The sequence below is a fragment of the Acipenser ruthenus genome, chromosome 3, assembly GCF_902713425.1.
Source record: "Acipenser ruthenus chromosome 3, fAciRut3.2 maternal haplotype, whole genome shotgun sequence".
Lineage (NCBI taxonomy): Eukaryota > Metazoa > Chordata > Actinopteri > Acipenseriformes > Acipenseridae > Acipenser > Acipenser ruthenus.
In genome coordinates this window covers 75,115,964-75,132,758 of record NC_081191.1, presented here as the reverse complement: position 1 = coordinate 75,132,758, position 16,795 = coordinate 75,115,964, and positions in this window count along the sequence as shown.

The following is a 16,795-nucleotide window of genomic DNA, read 5'->3' as shown; positions in this document are numbered from 1 at the left end:
GTTGCCTTTGTGAGGTAGTCTTGAACGTCTGGGTGGAGAGTGGTAGGAGTGTTGAAACTGGAGCTAACTTCCTGCTACTCCTGAATTCTGTGAGCTTCAGTTACTTTGCAGGTGGAGATGGAGGTGATGACTTACTGGAGGGCGTAGAAGGGCTGATACCTCAGCTAAGAACCTCAGAGTCACCCTGGACCCCTGCCTCTCTTATTCCCAGCACATCTCCACTCTGGCACGCACTTGCCGATTCTTCCTGAGCAACATACGAAGAATCTGATCCTTCCTCACCAACTACGCCACCCAGCTCCTGGTCCAGGCCCTGGTACTGTCCCGCCTAGACTACTGCAACTCTCTCCTGGCTGGCCTCCCTGCGTCCGCCACCCGTCCGCTCCAGCTCATCCAGAACTCCACTGCTCGCTGGTGTTCTCTCTGCCTCGCTTCCCCCACGCAACTCCACTGGCTCCCGATTACCGCTCACATCCAGTTCAAGGAGTAAGTAATTAATTAATTCATTAATTAATTAGTTGTAACACATTCACGTAGAATTGAACTGTTAATTATTTAGTTTGCACCCTTTGCGTGTGAAATAACTTTTAGTGAAAGTAACTGAAGTAACTATAAGTAATCTACCTCATATTGTTGTATGAAGAATTTATTTAAAAGTAAACTTGCCATATCTTCAATCTATATACCATTAATAAGCTTAATGTGATATATTCATAAGATTGTCTGCATCATTTCAGTTTAGGCTGTATGTGTGTATGTGTGTGAGCAAGTTACTAACTACATCACAGCCTGCTTGGGCTAAGGAAATTGGTACATTGTGTGTGAGGAGACAGGCGGTGTCATATTTCAATTGCCCTGCTAGCCAGCATGAATGCAGTGAGAGCTTTTGACTTGTGTTTGGTACTTGGAGACTAAGAGATTTACTTTCTGACTTTTCTGATTTCTGTTTAATATTTGTGTACTTAATAAATACTACTATTGATTAAACATTCTTTGCGTCTAGCATGTGTATGTGTGTTCATAGTAAATCCTCGATCTTCGTAACACGTCAATTACATATTATTAATAAGAGTACTAATCAAGCCAAATAAACATTAAATTATCAATTATTGAATTCCTACAGCTAAACAGGAAGCAAACTTCTGGTGATATGGGGACCAATGTACCTCCCCTCGGTAACTCTACCCCAGACTTTCCCACACATGTTACACGTGTTTTTAAGAACATTACATCTGGGAGACAGAAAGATTGTTTCAGGAATATTTCCATGTATATTAGGTCCTGGAGTCATTTAACCCTGTGACATTTGGTTCAGTACACTGACATTTAATTAGACAATCCAGATAGATTACACCGTGTAACAATTTTTTTTTTTTTTTTTTTTTTTTCCTGGGTAGTAAGTGTTATTTCCTAATTGCTTATGCCTCAAAAGTATAGAAAATGGCTATTATTCCCCACAAACTTTGCTTTTGTGACCAGGAGTGATATTTTGAAATTTACCTATTTCCAATGAGAAAACGGGCGAATTTGTGTCTTTTCGTTCACGTAAAGTCAGAAAAAAACAACATGAATCCAAATTAACATGTATTTATACTGAAGTAATACAAAAATGACTACAAAAGATTTAGAAGTGAGTAGTTTTTCGAGATTTACGATTATACTGTAAATCACTTTCACGAATCAGCCCCCAAATGTAGTCTCCCATCATGTTCTCGTCAAGACCCCTTGTTATTGGTACATAAATTAGTGCTGATTAGAAGCAATTTCAAAATCACAACCATACTCTCTGGAATCCTGTTTGTAGCTGTCAATCTGCTGTTACTGTCATATTTGAAATATATGCATATACCAAACTAAAACAAATTATAGGTCTTTTTAGATTAGCATCTGTAGTGGCAGTCAACATACCCCATTATACCTACCAATTACTTTACTATGTACATTACAGTAAATGTATAATTAATACATTTGCTATTGAGAACCAACACATCAGTCCACAGGCAGGGGTGAAGAATTACTTCCACGTTGCTCTAAACTTTTGAACTAATTATTAGTGAGGTAATAGTATGATTTTTTTAAATTATTATTTCTCTTCTTTGAACATGTCTTTGCCAAAAAAATACTTGACAACCAGCTGCTGTGTTGAATTAAGTTTTCAAACTGCATAAATAATGCTGTTTTTGTTTTAAGATTAATATGAATTGGAGGTGACTTCCAATGAGCTGTCAGAGATGACTGAAGAAAATAAATGAAATAGGTGCAAATGTATGAAACTTTTATGCAACTCTGCTTGCATTGTGAATTTCTTGCAATTATTCTCAAGTCTGTGAAATTCAAAGAGATGCAGGAAAATTGCTAATACCACAAGGCTGCAGAAATTAATACATTTAATACTATAGTCTACATATTAAAAATAATGATCATTATATAACTTTTTATATTTTTGTTTACATTAAAAGGCGAACCTGCCCAGGCAGGGAAGTAAATCAATGATTTATATATATATATATATATATTGGGGCTATATAGAGGCTGAGTGATCATGTGGTATAATTTTCATAGTATCTCTTTTTAAAATATTATCTCTATCCCATAGAACAGTTGAAGCAGCAGTAACATTTTAGTGCCCAGTCCAGGCAGTTTTGTCTTCACCCGGCTTTCACCCACTCCCCAGATAATGTTAAACTGTTTCAACTGTTCTATGGGGTACAGGTGAAATTAAAAAAAAGATATTATGGTATTATGATTATAAATTTGAGTTAAAGAACCAACCACTTTAATTGTGAAGGAGTGTCCCATATTCCCATAGAGGTTGAGAGCGGTCCAGACAGAGCGGTGTTTCTTTTTTTATACATATTTAATATATATTTTAATTCAGTTCCACCACTCTGAACAACTAGAACTAAAGTTAATTTCAACAAAGCTTAATGAGCTCTAAGGTCCCTCTAGCAGTAACTGTAAAGCAAGTTTATTTTTCAACAATGACATGGTCATGTCTTATTACTAAGACATGACCATAATAAAAATCGCTTGGCTTTTTTGGAGGGTGGAGTTGGATGATTTCCTCATCACTCAAGAGCTTGTTTTCTGAGGACCATCAGGAGGCATGTGGCTGAGGTAATTTCTTGCTAAATTTATGTTGCTTATAGTACTTGTGTTATTCTTTCACACATGTATCCCTGTCTTTTTTTTTTTTGCTGGCCATTAATATTTGTTTTGGTATAGATTGTTGTTCTGTGTTCATGTACTGGTGATAAAGTCAACCTTATTCTATATGCCACCACCATGTATAATAAGACTGTACAAAGTTTATTGGAAAATGATCATTCACTGTGTATAGTAATAATAATAATAATAATAATAATAATAATAATAATAATAATAATAATAAGTTTGATGTAACACATGTGCTTTATGTAAGAAATAAAATGTAACCATGATAAAAGTGTTCCCTATGTCTAACAAGCAACATATGAGGTTAACATGGTTTTACCTTGCCAAATATACTGATGTCAGATTTATTATTTCCTTTCTCCTTTGAGACCATTTTTTCTCCCCACTCTGTAAAGATATATTAATCAACAATTTGATTTAGCAGGAAAATATGCACTTTAAATTGTTCAAAAGTGATTTATTTATTTATTTTCTGCACCACAAGCTGGCTACAGTTAAATAATCAAAACCAATCAACACATATTTACTAGAAATGAAAAATACTTAGACCATATTGAATAAAAGGTTACATGTATGGGGGAGGTTTACACTAATATATACTGATATCTGATTTGCCATATAAATTGCCTTCAACTGGCCCTGTTAACCTTTTTTTTTTTTTTTTTTAAATATTATTTATTCTTTATTCTTTTAGGTTAAAAAAAAAACTTTTCTTCTGTTCTAAAATATATAATAGGTAATATTACCTGCAATAACCTGAAACCACTATTTTAAAAACTAAAATCTTCAGTTTTTGTTAATGAACAAGTAACAATGTTTTCATTAAATAGCGTGCCTCACATTGAATAATTTTTAATTATATACCCAGTGTTTTTTTTTTTTAATCTTACTGTTCTCATCTTTAGCCTATCCTCTCAAAAACAGATTCTGTTTCATCGATAATGTAAAAAAAACAAAAAAAAGCAGCTCCTTATTTTTTATTCAAACCGAACACAAACAGCGAGTTCAGTTAAATTGCTTTTCCCGGATTTAAAATCTTATTGACTTGCTGCAAAAAATGTTATAACCTGTTTTGCAAATAATGGTTTCCTTAGTTAAGATTTAATTTAACTTCACTGTCATTGCTAACACAAAAATGTAGACAGCTTTTTAAAGGGTATAGATGTTCATAACATTTAATGTCTTACGCGTTTAATAGGGATGTAAAGGGATGTGCAGCTGTGTTCCTTCTAAACAATGTTTTGTACAGAGATTTTTCACTTGTTAACACAGGGGGGTTGAATTCTGCAAGATGCAGATTTGCACACAGTATGCTGATTACTTTAAACATACTTTCATTGATTTCTGAAAAGAAAATGCATGTTGCCCCTAAATATCAATTTAAACTTTCTGGCAATGTACATTTTGTACTGGGTAAATTTAGATACTTAATTTAGCCGACCCCACCAAATCAATAGTTCTGCATGGAAACATTTAGGACAGATTTCACAGTACCATAACCATTTCCTCATGCTCCAGATGACTCTCTTCAGGGAAATAAATATCCCTAGTGTCCCTAATGTTGAAATAAATCAGCAAATAACACAATAAGACATGTACTGTTTAAGCTATGATAGTCGTAGGTGCTTTTTTTTTCACTGCCTGTCTTTCTTGTTCAGCCTTATAACTGCATTCACTGGGCTAATGGACAAATAGTATGTATGTGCAGAGGTGCTGTCACGTAAAAAAAAGGGGTGGGGGAGGGGTGCTAGACGACTGTTGGATGAAGACCCTTAAAATTACATTTTTTAAAATATAAAACTGGCCTATATTTATCATAGTACCCAATATTTTAACACAATTTAAATATAACATCATAGCATCCATTTCTATTCACTCAAATTGGAGTTTTTGTGTGAAATTCTGATAACTGCTTTTTTTACTTTCTTTTGCATGGATCATTTATTATATTGGATCATTTGTATTTATAGTTTTAGAAATAGTAGCAGCTTTTTAAAGTATTAAATATTAGTTAGTTTTATATTGTCTTTTCTATTAAATAGTTAGTGCTATGGCCCCCTTGTGGCTTTTAGTCAAAAATGATTTCTGCTGTTTTGTTGTTCAGTGTTGTGTGTTGGAACATAAAACCATTTGATTCTTAACTGTTGTCGTCCCTCTATCTCAATGTCCAGTGGTCTGGGTTGGATACCTGAAATCCAAAGAACCTATAAAGGGGGAAAATAGAAACATTAGTTATTTATTAAATATTACTTATCACTGTCACGAGTCCCCACGTGACACTGATACATGCATATGCAACTCCTACTGCAACTCCCTCCTGGCTGGCCTCCCTGCGTCCGCCACCCGTCCGCTCCAGCTCATCCAGAACTCTGCTGCCCGCCTGGTGTTCTCTCTGCCTCGCTTCGCCCACGCTACTCCACTACTCCGCTCGCTCCACTGGCTCCCGATCACCGCTCGCATCCAGTTCAAGACTCTTGTACTAGCCTACAGATGCCTTGACCAGACTGCACCCAGCTACCTCCAGACCCTCATCTCTCCCTACACCCCCACTCGACCTCTCCGCTCTGCCTGCACTAGAAGACTAGCTCTACCTCCGCTACGCTCCCCTGCCTCCAGAGCCCGCTCCTTCTCCACCCTTGCTCCGCAGTGGTGGAATGACCTTCCTACAATGTCAGGACTGCCCAGTCCCTGACCACATTCCGGCGCCTCCTTAAGACTCACCTCTTCAAAGAGCACCTGTAGAACTCCTCTGTTTGTATCCTGGGACACTATCACCCTTCATGTAAATGTGCTTTATTTTGCTCTTATCTGTCCCTATTTTACTGCATTTAATCCTGTACTTCAGAATACTGTAATCTGCCAAGTGTTTAACCTGCAGTACTTTGTATTTAATCCTGATGTAACTATCACTATTTAATCATACCCTGATGTAACTATCACTATTATCTGCTGTATTATTGAATTGTGGTTTGTCACACTGTCACAAAGACGGCCAGAGTGGGTTGCGTCAGACCAGAAAGGAATCCAAACACAGACAGAGACGGTGGTTGTGATGAGCTGAGTGCAATGGCTGCACTCAGCGTTTAATAACAAATAAAAGGTTTTAAACAGTACACAAAACAGGACACGGCACTATATGCCAAAATAAAAGGACAAACAAAACGGACTAGACAGTGCACAACACACAGACGAACAAACACGGTGAGTGAAAACACTTTAACTATTCTTCTTCTTATTATTATTATTACCTCCGTCTCCAATCCCGTTCTCCACTCACCGAACACCTAACCCTGAGTGCAAGAAATGTGCGTCTATATATACTATTGTGCTGGGATTCAATTACTAATTAATTATTCACTTGAATCCCAGCACGTGAATTAATTCTGTGCAACCCCGTGCTCACATATTACATTTAACCAGCACGTGAAGTGATTTGTGCTCTCCTCGTGCCTAAATACAAATCTACACTTTTTAAATACACGTGAAACACAGACCCGTTTATATCCCGTGTACCAATGACTATACACCAACATTAACATACGCACCATCCAACATACAACACAGATCACACAAATGCACACAGGGGCGGGGCACTTTGCCACATATACCCCCCCTTGTGCGCAGCACACATGGCCTCAACGGCCACCTCCCCCCTTAAAAACCCAGCAGTCCAGAACAAAGTCTCGGGCTGGGAAGGGAGGCTTCAGTGGGCCCTTGGCTGGCAATGCTGTCAGCACCCCTGCCGGTAGTGGCACGGCTGACAGCCTGTTGGTCCCGTCCTGCAGCGAAAAAGCTGCGGGGGCAGGTGGTCCCCCGACCTCCCCCTTCTTCGTAGCCGGCAGCTCCCTCCTGTGGGGCTCCGGCCACAAGAACTCCTGCAGCGAAACTGCTGCTGGGGAAAGTGGTCTCCAGACATCCTCCCCCTTCTTCGTGGCCGGCAGCTCCCCTTTCTGGGGCTCCGGCCACCGTACTCCCTGCGGAGGTACGGGCAGCAGAGGCAGCTCCTGCTCCTCTGCTCCGGGCGGTGGTGGAGGCAGAGGCAGCTCCAGCTCCTCTGCTCCTGGCGGTGGTGGAGGCAGAGGCAGCTCCAGCTCCTCTGCTCCTGGCGGTGGTGGAGGCAGAGGCAGCTCCAGCTCCTCTGCTCCTTGCGGTGGTGGTGGCGGAGGCAGAGGCAGCTCCTGCTCCTCTGCTCCTTGCGGTGGTGGAGGCAGAGGCAGCTCCTGCTCCTCTGCTCCTGGAGGTGGTGGAGGCAGAGGCAGCTCCTGCTCCTCTGCTCCTGGAGGTGGTGGTGGCGGAGGCAGAGGCAGCTCCTGCTCCTCTGCTCCTGGAGGTGGTGGTGGCGGAGGCAGAGGCAGCTCCTGCTCCTCTGCTCCTGGAGGTGGTGGGGGCAGAGGCAGCTCCTGCTCCTCTGCTCCTGGAGGTGGTGGGGGCAGAGGCAGCTCCTGCTCCTCTGCTCCTTGCGGTGGTGGTGGCGGAGGCAGAGGCAGCTCCTGCTCCTCTGCTCCTTGCGGTGGTGGTGGCGGAGGCAGAGGCAGCTCCTGCTCCTCTGCTCCTGGAGGTGGTGGAGGCAGAGGCAGCTCCTGCTCCTCTGCTCCTGGAGGTGGTGGAGGTAAGGCAGCTCCAGCTCCTCTGCTCCTGGCGGTGCTGGCTCCCTCTGCTGTGGCGGCTGGGCATGTGCACGCCGTGCTGCCTTCAGCAGCATAGCGAGAGGCTGCTGGGGGACACCAGCATCCTGCCCTTCTCCCCCCAAAAAATTTTCAGGGGGTTGAGCCTGTAACTCCTCCCCTTCTGGCTCCTGGGGCTGAACCAGCAGGCATTTTCCCTCTGCTGGTGGCTTGGGTCCCAGGGCTGTGGAAGCCCCGACTTGCCTCCCTTTGGGCTGTGGACGCCCCGACTCCTCCCTGTTGGGCTGTGGACGCCCCGACTCCTCCCTGTTGGGCTGTGGACGCCCCGACTCCTCCCTGTTGGGCTGTGGACGCCCCGACTCCTCCCTGTTGGGCTGTGGACGTTCGGGCTCCCCCCACTCAGGCGTAGGACGTTCGGGCTCCTCCCACTCAGGCGTAGGACGTTCGGGCTCCTCCCACTCAGGCGTAGGACGTTCGGGCTCCTCCCACTCAGGCGTAGGACATTCGGGCTCCTTCCGCTTGGGCTCCTCCCATTTGGGCTGTGGATGCTCAGGCTCCTCCCATTTGGGCTGTGGAGGCAAAACCAGCAGGCATTCACCCTCTGCTGGTGGAGATGGGGACAGCAGGTACTCACCCTCTGCTGGTGGAGATGGGGACAGCAGGTACTCACCCTCTGCTGGTGGAGATGGGGACAGCAGGTACTCACCCTCTGCTGGTGGAGATGGGGACAGCAGGTACTCACCCTCTGCTGGTGGAGATGGGGACAGCAGGTACTCACCCTCTGCTGGTGGAGATGGGGACAGCAGGTACTCCTCTGCTGGTGGTCCTGCTACCTGGGCTGCTGTTCCATTTATGGTTGCCTCCAGGTAGTTGAGGACAAACTCCACACCCTCCTCCAAGGTGTTTGGGGTGTGTTCCTCCTGATATGCCTCCCATCTCTCACTGTCCATCATCCACAGGGCCCGGACGACCATGGGCAGAGACTGGGCCTCCAGCCCAGCATTCTCCAGGAACCAGCCCCGCAGTTTGATGGCGTCTTCTGTCATTGACTCTTTTTTTTTTTTTTTTCCCCCAAAACAATATTTGTAATCCCTTTTTTTTTTTTTTTTTAATCCAGACCCCTCCTGGTCTGACGCTTTGAGGCGCGGCTATCCCACGATGACACCACGTGTCACAAAGACGGCCAGAGTGGGTTGCGTCAGACCAGAAAGGAATCCAAACACAGACAGAGACGGTGGTTGTGATGAGCTGAGTGCAATGGCTGCACTCAGCGTTTAATAACAAATAAAAGGTTTTAAACAGTACACAAAACAGGACACGGCACTATATGCCAAAATAAAAGGACAAACAAAACGGACTAGACAGTGCACAACACACAGACGAACAAACACGGTGAGTGAAAACACTTTAACTATTCTTCTTCTTCTTATTATTATTACCTCCGTCTCCAATCCCGTTCTCCACTCACCGAACACCTAACCCCGAGTGCAAGAAATGTGCGTCTATATATACTATTGTGCTGGGATTCAATTACTAATTAATTATTACATGAATCCCAGCACGTGAATTAATTCTGTGCAACCCCGTGCTCACATATTACATTTAACCAGCACGTGAAGTGATTTGTGCTCTCCTCGTGCCTAAATACAAATCTACACTTTTTAAATACACGTGAAACACAGACCCGTTTATATCCCGTGTACCAATGACTATACACCAACATTAACATACGCACCATCCAACATACAACACAGATCACACAAATGCACACAGGGGCGGGGCACTTTGCCACACACACTTATACTTTGCTTGAACAAAAGTTATTGTATTTCTTGCTCTTATTGTATTACCTGTATTGTAACACTTGAAATGTATTTGCTTACGATTGTAAGTCGCCCTGGATAAGGGCGTCTGCTAAGAAATAAATAATATTAATAATAATAACAATAATAATAATAATATTGTATGTAAAACACATAGAAATGTTGTTGAAGCTGATACTCTGGTATCATTCAAGAAGCTGCTTGATGAGATTCTGGGATCAATAAGCTACTAACAACCAAACGAGCAAGATGGGCTGAATGGCCTCCTCTCGTTTGCAAACTTTCTTATGTTCTTATGTTCTTAAATTAACCGTGGACTGTAATTAGCTGTATAAAAGAAATACCGGGCTGAAGTTAGTTACTTATTCCTGATTCAAGGCTGAAGTTAGTTACTTATTCACACAGTTATTTATTTAATATTATCTCTCATTCTAAGGGTTAAATCACATTGATAGCCTGGTTGTGCCACCTCAAATTATTATTATTATTTCTTTCTTAGCAGACGCCCTTATCCAGGGCGACTTACAATTGTTACAAGATATCACATTATTTTTACATACAATTACCCATTTATACAGCTGGGTTTTTACTGGAGCAATTTCAGGTAAAGTACCTTGCTCAAGGGTACAGCAGCAGTGTCCCCCACCGGGGATTGAACCCACGACCCTCCGGTCAAGAGTCCAGAGCCCTAACCACTACTCCACACTGCTGCCCATCATTGTTGACATCACTGCTACAGAGGAGTGAACGGCACAACTCAGGAGATCGAATACCAGCAGCACAACACACAACCGAACTACAAGGCCCTACTCTATGTTAATTCGTAGAGCAGGGGGATTCTACTAGCCAACCCTCTAGTAGAATGTGTGGCTACCCGTCCAGGTGGGGGCAAGCCGGCATTGTCATATGCAGTTGAGACTGTGTCCACAATCCAGTGCGACAGTCGCTGCTTCGAGAGAGCCTGTCCTAGGGTCCGTATACCATGACAGACAAAGAGCTGATCAGAATGATGCAGAGCTCTTGTCCTAGCCACGTACCACCTCAATGCCCGGGATAGTAATCAACAACCTGTATGGGCGCAAGGCCGCGCACAGCAAGTGCGTGTGCCGAGGTAGCCCAGAGTCCTCAACTCAGCAGTGACGTGCAGCAGAGCTGGGTCTCACTGGAGGAATGTCTATTTTTCAAAAGCTGCCAAGTGGCAGAAGATAATAGAAAAACACAGGCAGTAAGCTGCAAGGTTAGTAAAGCAGACTACAGTCACTAGGCGATGTAGTCCGGGGAAGTGGCAAGCCAACTTCCAGCAATAAATTGCCAAGGAACTTACAGAAAACTTGGAAAGAAGGGCTCTTTAAAAGAGACAATCAAACAAGTGGAACGAGGTTAGTTATACCCACCTTACTTACCTGGTTGTGAGAGGCAAAAGAGAATGAGTTCTTTGTGTGGTGACTATTTATTACCTCGGTGAGACAGGACCAAGGATGGCACTCCACGGAAGGGCCTATCGGCATCTTTGATATAAAATGCTCAGTGAATACCTGACCAGTGCAGGCATATCTCAAAGGTATTGGTTGATGGTTGTCTTCGAATTGAAATGGAACTCTGAATGTTCATTGCAACTGACCCAATGTCTTCAGTTACTTGGAAACTGTGCACAATTAAAACCCGCCCAACAAAACATTATCCAGTATCTGGCTAGCGCTGTTATCTTTGCAGTCAATCACAGTAAGAATAAGAAAAAATCGAAGCTAACAGGTTGAACCATAAACACCCAGTCCAGCTACAAATCCAACTGGAACCATCATCAGAGGCAACCGCAAAAAAAGGTGCCTATAATATTAAACTAACTGTTTTATAACGTATTAATGCATTTCCTTATTTTATTTATCTGTATGGCTCTGTATTGAAGCTTTAACATGTTCACTGAGTTTAAGAACAGAATGTTAAAATAGAAGTTCTGTTTCTGTGCTCATCTTTATACAGACGTGCTCAAATTTGTTGGTACCCTTACAGCTCATTGAAATAATGCTTCATTCCTCCTGAAAAGTGATTAAATTAAAAGCTATTTTATCATCTATACTTGCATGCCTTTGGTATGTCATAGAATAAAGCAAAGAAGCTGTGAAAAGAGATGAATTATTGCTTATTCTACAAATATATTCTAAAATGGCCTGGACACATTTGTTGGTACCCCTTAGAAAAGATAATAAATAATTGGATTATAGTGATATTTCAAACTAATTAGTTTCTTTAATTAGTATCACACATGTCTCCAATCTTGTAATCAGTCATTCAACCTATTTAAATGGAGAAAAGTAGTCACTGTGCTGTTTGGTATCATTGTGTTCACCACACTGAACATGGACCAGAGAAAGCAAAGGAGATAGTTGTCTGAGGAGATCAGAAAGAAAATAATAGACAAGCATGGTAAAGGTGAAGGCTACAAGACCATCTCCAAGCAGCTTGATGTTCCTGTGACAACAGTTGCAAATATTATTAAGAAGTTTAAGGTCCATGGAACTGTAGCCAACCTCCCTGGGCGCGGCCACAAGAGGAAAATTGACCCCAGAGTGAACAGAAGGATAGTGCGAATGGTAGAAAAAGAACCAAGGATAACTGCCAAGGTGAAGGTACGTCAGTTTCTGATTGCACCATCCGTCGCTTTTTGAGCGAAAGTGGGCTCCATGGAAGAAGACCCAGGAGGACTCCACTTCTGAAAGAAAAACATAAAAAAGCCACACTGGAATTTGCTAAAATGCATATTGACAAGCCACAATCCTCCTGGGAGAATGTCCTTTGGATAGATGAGTCAAAACTGGAGCTTTTTGGCAAGTCACATCAGCTCTATGTTCACAGACGAAAAAATGAAGCTTTCAAAGAAAAGAACACCATACCTACAGTGAAACATGGAGGAGGCTCGGTTATGTTTTGGGGCTGCTTTGCTGCGCCTGGCACAGGCTGCCTTGAATCTGTGCAGGGCACAATGAAATCTCAAGACTATCGAGGCATTCTGGAACGAAACGTACTGCCCAGTGTCAGAAAGCTCTGTCTCAGTCGCAGGTCATGGGTCCTCCAACAGGATAATGACCCAAAACACACAGCTAAAAGCACCCAAGAATGGATAAGAACAAAACATTGGACTATTCTGAAGTGGCCTTCTATGAGTCCTGATCTGAATCCTATCGAACATCTATGGAAAGAGCTGAAACCTGCAGTCTGGAGAAGGCACCCATCAAACCTGAGACAGCTGGAGCAGTTTGCTCAGGAAGAGTGGGCCAAACTACCTGTTAACAGGTGCAGAAGTCTCATTGAGAGCTACAGAAAACGTTTGATTGCAGTGATTGCCTCTAAAGGTTGTGCAACAAAATATTAGGTTAGCGGTCCCATCATTTTTGTCCATGCCATTTTCATTTGTTTTATTATTTACAATATTATGTTGAATAAAAAATCAAAAGCAAAGTCTGATTTCTATTAAATATGGAATAAACAATGGTGGATGCCAATTACTTTTGTCAGTTTCAAGTTATTTCAGAGAAAATTGTGCATTCTTCGTTTTTTGTGGAGGGGTACCAACAAATTTGAGCACGTCTGTATATACCGGTATGTTCTGTTTCTGTGCTTATTCTCAAAGTCGTATTGGCTGTGGTCAATAAAGTGAATAAGAATAGCTGTTGTCTCTGATTTTATTTTAATACTAAGATATTGTACAGTAGTTAAAAGTAACATTGCAGTTAAAATGAAAGGCTCTTTTTTAATGCCTACCCCATTACCATTAAAGGTCGTACAGTATTTATCAAGATTACTCATGACTTCAAGGTAATGTTGCATTGTACCCCATGAAAATACATTTTACTCTCCCAGTGTTAAAATTAGAGGGTAAGTACTCCCAGACCCAAACTGACTTCACAACAGCACACAAACTGGCAGTTAAGTTAATGAAAATGATGACCAGATTTCAAAATGTTACTGATGAAAACAAAGATGTGTTTGTTGAAAATGCCTTGCTCAAGACATTGAGTGATACACATTTACTGAAACTTTTAGTAAAAGTGTAACTAGAAGAAAATGGAGAAAACATGAGTAACTAAAAAAAAGTTTATGTTTATAAGCCATGCTTAGGGGATGAGTAATGATTAGTTGTAGTGATTGTGAGACAAAAATAATTAGAAATGGAACCAGCATTAAATATTTGTGAGCTAATTTTTCCCCTAGTTTAAGTCTGTATTTCAAATACGTCTATTTGTAGCTTTTATTATTGTGGACTATTTGGCTGTCACTGTAGTTGCTGTTCTGTCTCGATGACAGCGCGCTGTGATTATTCATTTGTAAAAAGGTAAATTCAGGAAAGAATGAAAATGCAGCACTTTGATTGGCTGAAACACTTTACAGCGGTGATGCTAAGTCGTTGTCGGCATTAGATGGGATGTGGGTGTGGTTCAGTTGTGCATACTGTAACACAGCAGGGAGGGGGTTAATCCTCCCTGCATGAAGAAAAAACATGTGCGGAATGCACATTTGTGTAATTTAATTGTTTTGCTTTATTGTTTAATTGAATTTGTTAATTGTTTTATTATTAATTATCCCCTGCACCTGGTAGCCATTGTTAAATTAGTACCAGGTGCAGGGTATTTAAGAGAGGCAGCTAGTCTGCTCATGGCTGCTGTCTAGAAGGAGGCAGGAAGGTGTGCTCTGCTTCCAAGCAGTCGTCAAGGGTGGCAATACTGTGTGTTTTGTGTTGTGGGGAAACGGCTTAGCCGTCCCACTTTATAGTAAAGGTGTTCGTGAGTTTTAGTTAGCGCTCCGAAGGAGCTAGGTGTTTGTTTTTGTTTTGTATGCGCGGAAGCGCTGAACCCCCAATTTCTGTGTCTGGGTCAATTTTTAAAGGGGCAACGAACCCGAGTGGGGGCAATATATCACAATACCATGTGAAAGATTTCTGGGACCGTGCCTGTTAACCTATATATATTAACTTAAAGTTTGTGAACCACTGTTCTAAAGGGACAGGATAAATGTAAATGTAAGGTGAAATTTTTAACTTATAAGTATGAATTTGATTGATCATATAAAACAAAGGTTTAGCCCAGTGTAAGCATTTCCTTGATATATACAAATGTGGAAATACTGCTGCTGTTTTACCCCCACCTTGGTTTTCTGACCCCCTTATTAGCAACGAAAGGATCCCTTTAGAGTCACATTTAAAGGCCTAATCCGTATTCCTGAGTAACATCTTATCTGTACTTTTGTTTCCCCTTATCTTTCCACATTGTCAGCTAGACTGTTAAATACTGCATTGTTTGATGGCTATTTTTCATTTCTAAATAGCCCTCTATCAAACCCACACATATACAGTATACTGCTCATCCACTGGAAAAAAAGGATTACAACCCCCTCTTCCATCTAATCCAATCAATTGAAGATGAACTACAAGCAAACACTGCTGGAGATTTAACACCTGAGCCTTCGTTATCATAATTCCTTCATCATAAGCTCTGAAACCACTCCTACTAGAGTCATATGGTTCTGAAGCAAATCTACACCCAGGGCAAACCATTCCTCAGCAAAAAAATACTTCAGACATCTGTCCTATATCGCATATATACAAGCAGCCCAGTAGGATTTACTATATGTCAGAAAATCTGAACATAATGTTATGAACTGGAAAAGTTCAAACTACAGTAGCTCATGCAAGAGAGAATTCGTTTTGAGATTTATTTGTATTCTCTCTGTGCAATTAATGAGTAGGCTTAACACAGGTCATTGGTGTTATTCAATGTTTTCGAAAGAATCTGTTTCAGGGACAACTGATATCACAAAAGAGGCATGCTTGCATTTCTTCTTGAAAGATACTTCTCAGGTGAAGTCTGGTCCCACTCTGAAGTGTCCCAGGGCATGAAGTATGGTTCTGTCTTCATCCTCCAGTTCTCCAGTACTGTATTACCATTCACAAGTGCATGACTCCTTCATAAATTGTAACTGTAAGATGTATTACAGATCCACAAATAGAACAAAAGACTTCTTGTTCACCATCACTACCTAGATCAATCCACATTTCCAGTGGACGCAAAGACAGAAGAGTCTATAAGTGAAACTCCCACTCCAGGGAACAACAGCATAAAGAACCAAACAATTGGCGTGTTTAAGAAGGATGATGTCTGCGGCCCAGCTGCCAGCTCCTCCCACATTTGCAGAATTTTAATCTACGCATCAACCTCAGGATATTCATACTCCACTATCTACCATTCAGTATGCGAGAAATGGTTAGACATTTAATGAATTTAACTAGCATATCTACCAGCAGCATAGTAAATGCTTCATGATCAAAATGGTTTAAAAAAAAAAAAAAAAACCTAGCCCAGAAGGAATCTCTATCGTCTCAATCTATGCTGGAATTACTAGGCTGTCAACCTCAATCCTTTCATAGCATGCCACTAGAGGTTGATTTATGTTTGCTACACCAGTGGAAATCCTAAACACTGTTGGCAAAGGCAAACAAATAATACAGTTACCCCATAATATTGGCATTAAATTAGTTTTTCTTGTCTGTTCCCTCAGCCTAATCCACATCATGATCTCACTGAATCCGTTTACCTCCTGGATTTGAATACAGGCCAAAATCACAAGTAAAACAAACAAACAAAAAAGGGTTGGTGGTCTAATCATAGCCCCCAGTGGACATTAATCACATAAAACCACCCATTTTGTTAACAATTGTCAGTCTTGTTTGAGAGGGGCCTAGGATAGAATTAGTGTTGATGTCCCTTTAAAAAAAAAAACAACTCCCACTCTTAATCTTGCTTGAAGATGACATGACTTAGCGTTTTACATCAAATGGTATCTAATTTTATTTTTAAAGTCCACAATTCAGACAGCAAATACGATGTCACAGGAGAACAGGAGATATAGCAGACAAAATGGTAGCCCAATTCTTTGTTTATTAAACTACATAAAGATGTCCAGGAGTAATAAAATAATTGATAAACAGTATTTTGTTCATTAATATCCTGGGCTACATTAAACTTGGACTTGCGTTGGTTTTTAGAGTGGAACCTGTTTTGAGGTAAAGAAGTGAAGAAAATATTCTCAATCACTATCACAACTGGCCCTGTAATACTTTTGCCTTTAACCTTTTTCCAAAAAACTTTACAATGGGTAACACAGAATGTATTTTATCTACTG